This window comes from Artemia franciscana, chromosome 3, assembly GCF_032884065.1.
Source record: "Artemia franciscana chromosome 3, ASM3288406v1, whole genome shotgun sequence".
In the NCBI taxonomy this organism is placed as follows: Eukaryota; Metazoa; Arthropoda; class Branchiopoda; order Anostraca; family Artemiidae; genus Artemia; species Artemia franciscana.
In genome coordinates, this window is record NC_088865.1 from 50335761 (window position 1) to 50348938 (window position 13178).

The window sequence follows — 13178 nt, forward strand, 5'->3', positions numbered from 1 at the left end:
CTAGAGTGGTATTTTAGGTTTTTAGCTTTTTTTCAATTTAAAAATGCTGTGAAAGCGCTGAGGAAAGGTGCGAAAAGGCAGTGTTGCCACCTCCATCTTGTCCAGAATTTAAATTCTATACCAAAGTCATTCGAATCTGTCTATGGCTGTATCGAGGCATTAAGGGGGGGGGCTGGGTCTTAAGGTCGAAGTGGCTGAAAGTCAAGTCTACAAGTCAACTACAACGAACACAGAAAAAACATGATTTTGATGGGTTTTCAAAGGGGACAGAAACCTCTTTTAAACTTTTTTGGACATGGATTTTCAAATGGTCCACTTTTATTTTGATTCCCCGCCATTTTCGTGGGCTATTACGAAAATAATGACAAAAACTTTCGTTTTTTTTGTGTGTGTGTGAAAAATTGCACTTTATATTAGTGTTATCAAGACAAACTTTAAAAAGCACGTAAATGTAAGCATTAACTTTCGTATAACCCTATCAAATATCTCTATGTGGTGTTTCACTGTCCGGGTAGTGCTGAAAACCAAAGAAAGAAAAAAGACACAGGGTTGAACGCCCCCGGATGAGATTTTTCGATTATTGTAAGATTCCCAACTTGTTCTTTTTGTTTTGATTCGTTGCTTGTTTTTGAAGGTTTTCAAGCTCTTTGTTGGAATTTTCACTAGCATACTTCAGTCCTTACTTTTTACTTTTAATTCTAACATGGATAATAGCTACCATTTCCAAATCAATGTCAGGTTCCAATTATCCTACATTTGGAAAATTAATTAACAATTTCCTTTTTGGCTACAGCGCCCTTTACTAAGATGCAGTTGTTGCTGAAACCATGATGTGAGAAATACCATATACATACAGACGACTTCATATATATGCCAAGACATGAAAAGGACTGCAAACTATTATAATTGCTTTTGTGTTGATACCCATAGCTTCTTTACATTCTTTGTTGCGCTTGACTGTTGCTTCATTTCTAGATAAGCCAAGCATGAATTCACTCGAACATGATTAAAATTAACTCAAAAGGATTTCAAATCAGCCAGCAACATTTATTTAAGATTAGCTCATAACTTTGACTCATTCAATCAATCTGAGAGATGAATTGACTAATCATAATTCAGCAGATCTCATCTCTTCCTGCCCTCTATGTTAATTTGCAGAATAGATGACACTGGCCCTTATGCCATTTGTTTCTTTCAACTTTGCCAAGCATGTCATTTTATTGAGGATCGCTTACTGAGCCATTATTTTGGTTTTACTTGGTAGTACTACGCGTGCTATCTTTATCGTAATATTTTTAAAATTATATCGCTTACATTTTCTGTTCATTACATATCTTAATATTCTTGCTTGGTCTAGAATAATTCAACATCAGTAGCTTAATAAAGTACAGAGTAGTTTATTGTATTTTTTTTTGTTCTTTGTAACTAAGTTAGTCCTGAAACTGGGATAATAATTCCTTCTGTTACTTCAATTTTTGTTGATTGGATATTTTTACATACGTACGTTAACTTATTTTCTAAGAAAGTAAAATTTTCGCTATTTAGCTGTTAAGTACTATTACTATCCTCAATTATTGTAATAATCATTATTTCCAATGGTCACATGTACTACCATCATAAGTAAATACCCTTTCTTTTCCCAGGTCAGTGAAAAATAGTTCAAACGTGTCATGTCATGCGTAGATAGGTAAAAAGGAAGGAGCGAAAATCGAAACCGTTGGGGCACCAAGGGATATTTTTTCGAACCAACTATATTCATCGAAGTCTAGGACTCAATAGAAATTGCAAGAGACGAGGTATATTTCTAATTTATTCGTAGTTGAAGGTGGAGCTAAACATTTTTTTTTTCTGCAGGGGCGGGAGGGATGACAAAATATTGGGCTATCTTAAAAGGAACTACAGATTCGAAGGAGTGGGGAGACAGGAGAACATTTTAGACCGAAGTTCCACATAAAATATATCGTTGGTTGTTATTTCTAAATGTTTTTTTTCAAGATTTCTAGATGGCTTAATGATAAGCTTGTAGATATAGAAAAGATTGTGAAACAACCAGTAATTATAAAATTTACCATTGAGCAATAGGTTGTTTAACTTTAGTTTTCGTTCTTCTTTTTACAAGTCAATTGCAATGGAAATAATGGGACATCATAAGCAATAAAATATAAAACTCGATAGGTTTGATGTCACCCATTGGAAGCTAAGAGCCGGAGAAAATTTGCCTGATAAAGGGAGGATTTGTTTGTTACTTTCCCAAGAGTGATCTGACCAAATTAATGGTCATGGGAGATCTGAAGAGGGTTCGTGTGAACCCTCTAGTACCCTCTTTAACTGACCAAAACCATCACGAGATAGAAAAGTGGCGCCTTCTGTCATTTTGTGGGCCAAACTACGGGTTTACTTCAAATAGTACCATGTTGCTAACAATTGACAGTTCTGACATAGTCAATTGGTTTAAAAGTATCACCAAATTATCTATGGATCGTCTTAGTCAAAGTAAAGGTAACACCGCACAGATTTCTATTTGTTCATGAAAAGTCGCGTAGTCCATGGAAGATTATAGTTAAAATTAACCTTTATCTTCATGCTTGATTTAACTAAGTTAATTTACTTGATTTTTCACGAAATTATGCTTAGAGATATATAATTGTGAGTTAGTTACTACGAAGATGGGGTGGTCGGTTCTTGTGTTGGCAACGGAGGCAGATGTCTAAAAGAGTGCATTTCAACGTCTAAATTGTTTTACTCTCCATGGCCTTCAGATAAATATAGAAGGAGGTATAGGGGGGGAAAGCTCTTAATCTCTAATCCCCCTTCGTTTAGAATAAATATGATTAAGGGTGGTGCCTCGTAATACCTCCCTTCTTATTCTAGAAAAGTGTTCCTGAGAATTATTTTAAAGCTTTATTTAGCTAAACTAATTTGCTTCATATTTTACAAAATTATACACTGTGATGTGCATGCACATTATGACTACGAAGGAGGGGCAGTAGGTCATTTTTAGGCAAAAGAGGGGAGGAGCAGATGCCTAAAAGATCTTATTTTAATGCCTAAACATCTTAACTCTCATTGAGCATCCATACAAACATAGAAAGGGGAATGATGTGGTGCTAGAAATATATATATAATCTCTATTAGTTCCAGTGAATATTTTTAGAATATTGATTCATGGGGGAGGGGGTAACATTGCCTCTCCCATTGCAACAACCTTTCTAAATAGCATAAAATATTACTTATTATTATTTAACTTATTACAAATGAATATGTTCACAGAACACGAATTAATCTTAGAAAGATCGGAGAAAAGCATATTGTAGTTACAAGTGGAGCAGGAGAGTTAAAAATTGGCATCCATTTCTAGAGGGAGATGCAACTAACGACATCAAAGATTTGTACGAATGTTGAACAGAAGAAATAGAAAAGAGTCAAGTCACAAGCAACTAAGACGTAACAAAAAATATCATGGTCCAAAATGACATTGTTCAGGCCTAATATATTTGTCAAATAATACCCAAAATTTGGCTTTTGCTATAGTTTCCAAGAAAATCTATGACAAGCATGAAAGAAGTCATTTATAGAAGCAAAATTGCTCGTTTTTAATCATTAACGATTATTTCCTAAATAATGCCTGAGTGCTAAAAAGTCGAGGAGCTATTATTGGGTAACGGCAATTGTAAATTCAGCTGCGAAGACTGCTTGTCATAGCTAAGTACGAATCATTTCGCTCTTTTAGTTTAATCGTCGCTCTGCTTCAGTGCTATTAAAAAGATTTCCACCCTGTTATTTCTTGCTCTTGAAAATTGTTTGAGCATTGTCATAAATTCATCATAAACTTGGGATATTATCTGTTCAGCGATACCTGGATTGATGACTATTTTTTTGTGCTACCTTTTCAGTGACCAATTTCCCGATGTCTTTGAGCATATTTTGCTTTGTCTGTGCTAACTCTTTTTCCGTAGAAACTAAATTTTCAACAAGAACATCTACCGATGGTTTTTCAGAATTTAAGCCAGTTATGGCGGAGGGAGGTTTTTAGGAATACGGTAAGTAGATTTCTGGGAAAATCTCCAGTTCTTGAAATGCCTTGTTAACGCTCTGTTCTGTTTTATGTGATGCTTCTTTAGACTTTTCCGAATAGAGAACTAAATTTACTTCTAAGACTGTCTAAAGATCGTGGGATCCATAACAAAAAGCTAGAAATTTTGGTACTTATTCTAATTGGGTATTAACGTCTACAATTATTACTGGCCAAAGGGTAACTTCTGAATTTCGCCAACGGCAAGTCCCCTTTCTTGAACTTGCTCATTTTAAACTTCAGAACTGCCTAACTTAACTTAAGAAAAATAAGAAGTCAAGTATCAAATTTCAGACCTGCTAGAAATTTCTGCCGTAACTCTTATATCCAAAGCTGCTATTCAGTAAACCAAAATATAGTCAATAAATAACAATGTGTTATTTCAACCTAAATAATAACAATGTGTTATAACATAGTAATAAACAGCAATCCAGTTCAAATACGATAGTTAAATATAGCCAGAAACTGGTTTTTTACATAGGTAACTCTCCTAGTACGCAGAGATGTTCACTGAATGAATCCTACTGAAAAAAAAGGATGGATACCAAATAACTCATTTTTCTAAAATCACGTCTTAGTCCAACCCAATCACTTTTGGAGTCCTGTAGTGGCCCATTGGATTTGTCTTTAGTAATTATGGATCTACAGATTGAACCTTGTTGTAGTAACACATTTCAGGGCCCAGGCAGGGACCTTAGTAGTCAAGAAGCGTCGTTAATCGGGTTACTATCAATCAATGTTGGTCACTTATAAAGGGCGCTAAAAATTGTAGTTTCCGTTCGTATGAGCCCTTTTTCCAATCTTCTGGGGACCATGGCTCAATATGATCACCCCTGGGAAAAAACGCACCTGTGATCTTTCATCTGGGGAAAGAAATTGCAAATTTCCACTTCTTGTAGACACTAGTTTGAAACCTCTGCTATAAAGCTCTCTCATATGTTGAATTTAATGGCGATATCACTTGGGTTTTAGGGTGTCTTTTTCCTCTTTTTAAAAAATCTGGCAAATTGGATCAGGCACGTAGCTTTTGAAAGGTAACATTAATCTTAACGAATTTTGTATATTTTAAATCAACATAAAAATCCAATTCTTTGATATATCAGATATCCGAATACCCTTTTGTTAGAGTTTGGTTGCTAAGGGCCCGACCTACTTCTTATTTACAGTTCGTTACCACGAACTTCTTGATATGTTTGTGTATCATGAAATTTTGTGTAAAATTAACGATAATTTACTATTCGTCATAAAACTTATATCTTGCTAAAATTATTAAAGATTCAGCTCCCATAAGACGTAATTCCATTCTTTTTTCATATCAAGACTGAAACCAAAACGGTTTAAAACCTAAAGGCCTTAATTAATAGGATTATAACATGAATAATGTACAAGTTATAACCCGCACTGGACCAAAATGTTATGTCACAAGAGGCTTTTTCTTGCGCCCATGAAGATTGTGAAGAAATATTTGGATATTACCACTCAAAATTGAAATTCAAGAGTTCAAATTATTCGTGTAACCACAATCTTGCTTTGGAGAACAAGAGCTAAGAGCTCATATGGCACTTGTGACGAGGCATGAAGAGCTAAGAGCCAAGAGATCATATGGTATGAGCTGAGCTCTAACAAAATTCTATGAATCAATAGATTGATTTATAAGAGGCTTAATGCCGGTCAGGATTTAAAATAAGAGCTCTGAGTCACCTTCTAAAGTTCAAAATTTATTAAGATCCAATCACCCACTCGTATGTTATAAATACCTAATTTTTTTTTAATTTTTCCTCTCCCTTTAGCCCCCCAGATGGTCGAATCTGGGAAAACGACTTTATCAAGTCAATTTGTGCAGCTCCCTGACACGCCTACCAAATTTCATCGTCCTAGCGCGTCCAGAAGCACCAAACTCACCAAATCACTGAACCCCTCCCCCCAACTCCCCCAAAGAGAGCGAATCCAGTACGGTTCCGTCAATCACGTATCAAGGACATTTGCTTATTCTATCCGCCAAGCTTCATCCCAATTCCTCCACTCAAAGTGTTTTCCAAGATTTCTCCCTCCAACTTCCCCCAATGTCAAAAGATCTGGTCGGGATATGAAATGAGAGCTCTGAGACATGAATTCCTTCTAAATATCAAATTTCATTAAGATCCGATCACCTATTCGTAAGATAAAAATACCCCAATTTTCACGTTTTCCAAGAATTCCGGTTTCCCCCTCCAATCCCCCCAATGTCACAGGATCTGGTTGGAATTTAAAATTAGAGCTTTAAAGCACAAGAACCTTCTAGATATCAAGTTTCATTAAGATCTGGTCACCCTTTCGTAAATTACAAATACATCAATTTTCAAAATTACCCCCCCCCCCCCCATCTACCCCAAAGAGAGCGGATCCATTCTGGTTATGTCAATCATGTATATAGGACTTGTGCCTATTTTTCCCACCAAGTTTCATCCCGATCCCTCCACTCTAAGTATTTTCTAAGTTTTAGGTTTCTCCCTCCCAACTCCCCCCAATGTCACCAGATCCGATCGGGATATAAAATAAGAGCTCTGAGACGCGATATCCTTCTAAATATCAAATTTCAATTTGATCCGATCACCCATTCGTAAGTTAAAAATGCCTCATTTTTTCTAATTTTCAGTACTACCCCCTCCAAACTACCCCTAAGAGTTCGGATCCGTTCTAGTTATGTCAACCATGTATCTAGGACTTGTGCTTGTTTTTCCCACCAAGTTTCATCCCAATCCCTCCACTCTAAGTGTTTTCCAGGTTTTAGGTTTCTCCCTCCCAACTCCCCCCCAATGTCACAAGATCTGGTCGGGATTTAAAATAAGAGCTCTGAAACATGATGTCCTACTAAATATCAAATTTCATTGAGATCCGATCACCCGTTCGTAAGTTAAAAATACCTCATTTTTTTAGTTTTTCAGAATTAAACCTCCCCCCCCCCAACTACCCCAAAGAGAGCAGATCTGGTCCGATTATGTCAGTCACGTATCTTAGACAGGTTTTTATTCTTCCCATCCAGTTTCATCCTGATATCACCGCTTTGAGTGATTTCTAAGATTTCCAGTTCCCTCCAACTGCCCCCCCCCCTAATTACGCTGGATCCGATTGAGAATTAAAATAAGAGATCTGAGTTATAAGGTCCTTCTAAATATGAAGTTTCATGAAGATCCGATCACTCCTCCGTAAGTTAAAATACGTATTTTTTCTAATTTTTCAGAATTAACCCCCCCCCCCCCCAATAGAGTAGATCCGTTCCAAGAAGTTTTTGTTTTCGTTTACACTGATTTTTTCCGTTATAATGATCTGCACAATAATTGCTGTTGGATCCAAGGTTTTATTTTTATAATGAAGGAAAGTTTAACATTGTAGGCCAGGTTTTATGTTGATGGATTGCAGTTTACAAAAGGGTGCCCATTAGACCATCGATCTTGGGCTAAACAAAAGCATATTGTTATCGAATGAGATGAGAAGTTGTCTTAACAGAGGATTTAAAGAAATTGTAACTTCGTGAGAGGGGACAAAGAGTGAAGCTTTGAACGGATTAGGTAGGTGGAGGAGGACTGTTCAAAACTCTGTTGGCCTTGGGCTGTTTTTATTCTGATGTGAATTGTTGTTAGCAGTAGTAGTAGTAATATTAATAGTACAAGTAGTAGTAGCATTTTCACAATATAGATTAGAATGGAGGTACTGAGTTGTAAGCTCAGCTTTTCTTCCATGAGTCCTGTCCATCAAGTTTTAACGTTCGTCTTATTAAATTCTCTTTACTCTTAAGCGCAAGGGTCTGGGGTTGAGTTTTAGTTTAGGAAACTCCATAAATTATTGCACTCTTTCATAATCTGCTAATATTTCATAAGATATTTTTACTGAAAAAAAGCTACAGGACTGTGATGACAAGAAAAAAACAAACAATAAATTTGTGAAAATTTTATCAGCACAACCAAATTTCCATAAAAAAAACTTATCATATAATGCCCAAAAATTTTCAACATCCTCCAGAATTTTCCTGTTGAATCTTCCAAGTCGTCTTCTAGTTATCATTCACTGTGTATCATATTTCATATACCCAAATCATTTGCTCTGTACTCCTTTAAAATTTTCAAACTTTCAGTTTTCAATTGAACTAATTTAACAATTAAACTAATAAAAAATCGTTAAACAATTAATTAAACAGCTCAGTTCAATTGAATTAAACAAGCTTTCGCTTATACATCCGCGTTTTAGTTATCAAATACAGACTCTCTTTTTGTCTAACATTTTAATGTATATTGTGTTCTTTCTTTGAGCGACAAATAATAAGTCGTCAATGCACTATTTCATGTTAAGACCTCCCTTTTTATTATACCGTATTTACAACCTTCTTGTGAATTGCTACCCTTTTCTACACTTAATTTCTACCTTTATTCAAAAGATCCTTGTGAGCCATTGCAGGCGCATAGGGCGTTCAATCAAAATTCAGTCGGCGGGTCTTTTTTTACAGGGACAAGTAGCAAGCCTAACCTTGCTGCGGTGGGATCAAAGCCCGAGCCCTGCATTGCTAAACAGAGCATTAATCGACTCTGCTAGAACGGATAAAGGATCAGAGATTCCCAAAGAGCGTTCTTTTCACCCAGATATCCATGGACAAACGAAAAGCAGGTCGTCAGTGAATAAGGTGGGGGGAGGTTGTGAGGAAATATTTAAGGAATTTCTGGGAGGTTGTTAAGAGGGAAGCTTTGAATAAAGATGGAGGAGCATGGTGCGTAGCTGTGTTGACCCTAGTCGGCTGGATGCCGAAGGAAGCTGTTAGTAGTAGGGGTAGCAGTACATTCTAAAATTGTGCATTATATAGATAGGATAGCCCAGTATTCATGTGTATTTGAAAAAAGTTCAGTAAAAGGTTAGTCGATTAGCTACATTCGTTCAAGGGACTATTCCCAGACTAGGATAGTATGGCTAACAGCCTGTATTTTTTCCAACCGATTTAACCTCAATCATTCATGGCATGTCTCTACGCTTGCTGCCAAGGGTATACTCAGGATTTTTATTTGTGGGGGGGGGGAGGGAATATAAAAAAATCTTTACAAAACGCTCGATAATTTGCTGATTTGCATTTTGCTTCTTCTTTATGAATCGGCCGAATTGTTTGGGGGGGGACTGGGGTGGTTCCCACCTATATATATATATATATATATATATATATATATATATATATATATATATATATATATATATATATATATATATATATATATATATACATATATATATATATATACATATATATATATATATATATATATATATATATATATATATATATATATATATATACATACATATATATATATATATATATATATATATATATATATATATATATATATATATATATATATATATATATATATATATATATATATATATATATATATATATATATATATATATATATATATATATATATATATATATATATATATATATATATATATATATATATATATATATATCTGGATGTGGCCTGTCTTGCTGGATTCTAAGCTTGACTAGGGCAGCTCAAAAACATGCACTAATAATTTGTGATAAAAAGTGTAAATTCTGTGTTTGTTTGATGCCAATCCTCCTAAGAAAACATCATGGAAAAAATAACACCGAAATTCAGTTTTAAGCACATCAGACTATTTTATTTTGCCCCATGTAAGTAACATATAAACCTCAATTGGTTATGCCAGAATATTTTCTTCAAAGTTTGGTGGAAGTGAAAATCGAATTTGACCAATTTAATTGAAAGTGAAAACTCATGTAACACTGCATATATTATAAAAGAAACTAGGAAAAATTCGGAATTAACTTCCTAGTGAAAAATTGATTGATTTATACCTTTATTTGCAACGATTCACAAGATAATACAACGATGAAATAAATATAGCCATTGCTAGAAGCCCAAATAACTATTGCAAAGTGGCTCAATTAACTAATAAATCACATAATCGAGAAAAAAAAAAGAAGCAGTCACATACATAATATTCACAGAGAACCTGCTCTCATCCAGGATCTCGATTGAGAACAAACCCTTTGACCTGACTTTTAAACGACAAACCGGTTTTGATGCCATAATGCTGTCTGGAAGGCTAATTCCAGAGGGGTAAACATATAGACCGACCTTACTGTATTTCTCTTCATTTACGAGCTAATGGCATCTCTAGTGTGATACCGATAATAAGAAAATTGTAAGAAAAGTATCTACAAAATAAATGTTGATGCAATATCATTCAAATCATTGGTACATCAATGTTAGCAACTGGTGATTGTACTTAACCGATATTATAAATTTCAAAATGGCTCTAAGAAGTAAGTGTGTCATTAATGTTAGCAAAGACAGGTTGCTTTGATTTGAAGTATATGGATTCTGCTATAATTAACATAAAAATACCTTGCTCAAAGGGCTCACCCATGAACAAAGGATGGATACCAATATACAAATATGGAATCGATTTAATATGGAACGGAAGTCACTATATTCAATCGTACCAAGGATGGATATAGACCTCCATATTCAGCTATTTAGTTTTTAGCGGTACAAGGTGACAGAAAAAGGATATATTGGCCATGTAGTTGAAAATAAGGTGAAAGACATTTCCCAATTAGTTGAAGGCGTTGCTTTTGTTCGGAAGTGTAGTTGTTGTCTTTGGGAAGAAGTAGATATTTAATGGCTGAAATATCACTGACTTAATGTGATGCCAAGCTTAACTGATTGGTCTTGCTTATTTATTTTTACGGTTCAACGTGGCATGGCAACAATGCCGAATAGTGGTACTTTCCTAATAACTTCATGCTCCGAAATAAAATTTTGAAAATCTCAGGAAACGTGGCTTCAGACATAGACAGACTCAAGATGAGTCAAGGAGAGTGAAATGTTTTTATTCTGAAGTCCCAAAGGTCCTTGGGTACTTTTATATCCCACCATCCTTGAGGAAATGTGTTGATGCTTGAGACTTTCAGAACGGAGATAAAACTCCACGGGAAAACAGCTCATAAAAATCTCCAAGTTATTTCCAAGATCTAATTAAGCTCCTTGTTTTTCTTTCTAATTATCCTGCCATTTTTGATCATTCGCTTTAATTAATTTTCCTTAGAATTTAGTAGGAGTTACTTTGATCCAAATTATAACAGCAAGAGAATCGGACATCCTTTCTCTTCAAAATTGAGTATTTTTAATCCTATCATAATTGCAAGGAAAATGACAGAAGAAGGATGAATGATTTCATTCGTAGGTTATTTAAATAAACTTTCATGGGTAATTTTAACAGTTTAAACGAGGATTATATAGAATGTATAGAGCTATATTATCATATAAATTATTTAAATTAAATTTGGTGTACAGGCCCTTGTGCTCGGAAATCATCTGTAGGAAGAGGTTAAGTATTTGTAGGAGCTCTGTTTTAAACTGTAAAACCCAACAATTCGGTGTTTTACATTTCTAGTACTAGTATCAACTATTTGAGGCACCAAACTACGCGACGTTATCAGATGTTTTGTATGAATTGAAATAGTAATTATTTAAATTTTTTATTTAATTGTATATTGTTTTAATACTCATTTTAGAGATAGTATACCGTCAGCAGAATTTATTAAAAGATGAACAATTTATGCGGAATTTTATCTGTTTTATGTATTTTGTGTATTTGTGTATTTTGCACGTATTTAGTGAGTATTTCTGTTTTGTCTCAAAGCAAGCAAATTATATACTGAACAGAAAGCGAGTGAAAGACTGGACGCCCCAAACCAGTCTGAAATAAGATTAAGAGGTCATTTAATGGTTTGAGGATTAAGTTCTGTTGACACTTCAATCTGCCTAAATCGTTTACCTAAATCACCATTTTCTACTTTTTTAACTTAATTTCCTTACTGCCCCCTTATAAACTCGCATACTCTGAAACAACTGTAAAAACAAATAAGAAAGTGTGAATAGACGTCTTTCTCTATTACTATACAAAGATGTAAGAAGTATAGAGGGAGTAATTTCATTTTGGTATCATATTTTTGGAAAAATGGCGAAATAATGTCGCTATTAACTTGTTTCTTGCTATTATTTTGATTTGGCTGAAAGAAAATGAAGAACTTCTTAGAAATAGATGTTTAATAAGGAAGATGGGGAACAAACTTAAAATATATAGTTATGAGAATTAATCTGAAATATTCTCAGTTGAGAGTTCACTAAACTTGCCATTCAACGACAGAATTGATCATTTTCAAACAAATGTGAAGTAAATCGATTATGGGTAATCAGAATAACCGGTGCCATTTTTAACAGCTCAATTGCCATTGGACTATCGTGACACATATACTTTACTTTCAGCGAAAAACGGAAGAAATTTGCCGGATCACGTAAAAACGAGGTTTTTGCGTGAAATCGCATCAGTGGACCCGTGTTCACTTACTTGTCTGATTACTTATCCGACTAATCCACCGCTTTATGAGATGTGTATGATGTCAGAAATTAGTCGGATTACCCCCTGGAACGCTCAGGATTATTTTTCTGTGGGCTTACACTTGCTCACCCCAAAGAAAGATTACTTTGAATAAGTGACGTCAATCTATCTATATATATATTTAAATAAGTTGTCTGTGTGTTATGTCTGTCGAGTTACGTCATGTCGTCATGAAGTTAGTTGCCGTCATGTTTGTTTTGACGATGACGTCATTAAAGGTATTTAAGAAATTCGTTCAAAGACAAATTTTTAATTGTAAGAAGATCGTTGACGGAAAAATGTTTAATTGTAAAATTACTGAAGAACCTACAATGGCAACAGCCGAGGAAGCTGCTCAGAGTCTATGCCAAAAAACTTGCTGCTGATAGAGAAAGTAAGAAACGAAAGCGTGCCGAGGAATCACAAGAACAGCAAGAAAACAGGCTTGCGGCCGATAGAGAACGTAAGAACAGAAAGCGAGCCGAGGAATCACAAGAGCAACGTGAAAACAGACTTGCGGCTTCAAGAGATAATGCCAGATCAGGAATGTGCAATTTCCGTCAACAAAGGCGTGTCGAGGAACTACCAGAGCAACGCAAAACCAGACTTGCTGCTAAAAGAGAAAGTGAAAAAAGAAGGCGTGCCGAGGAATC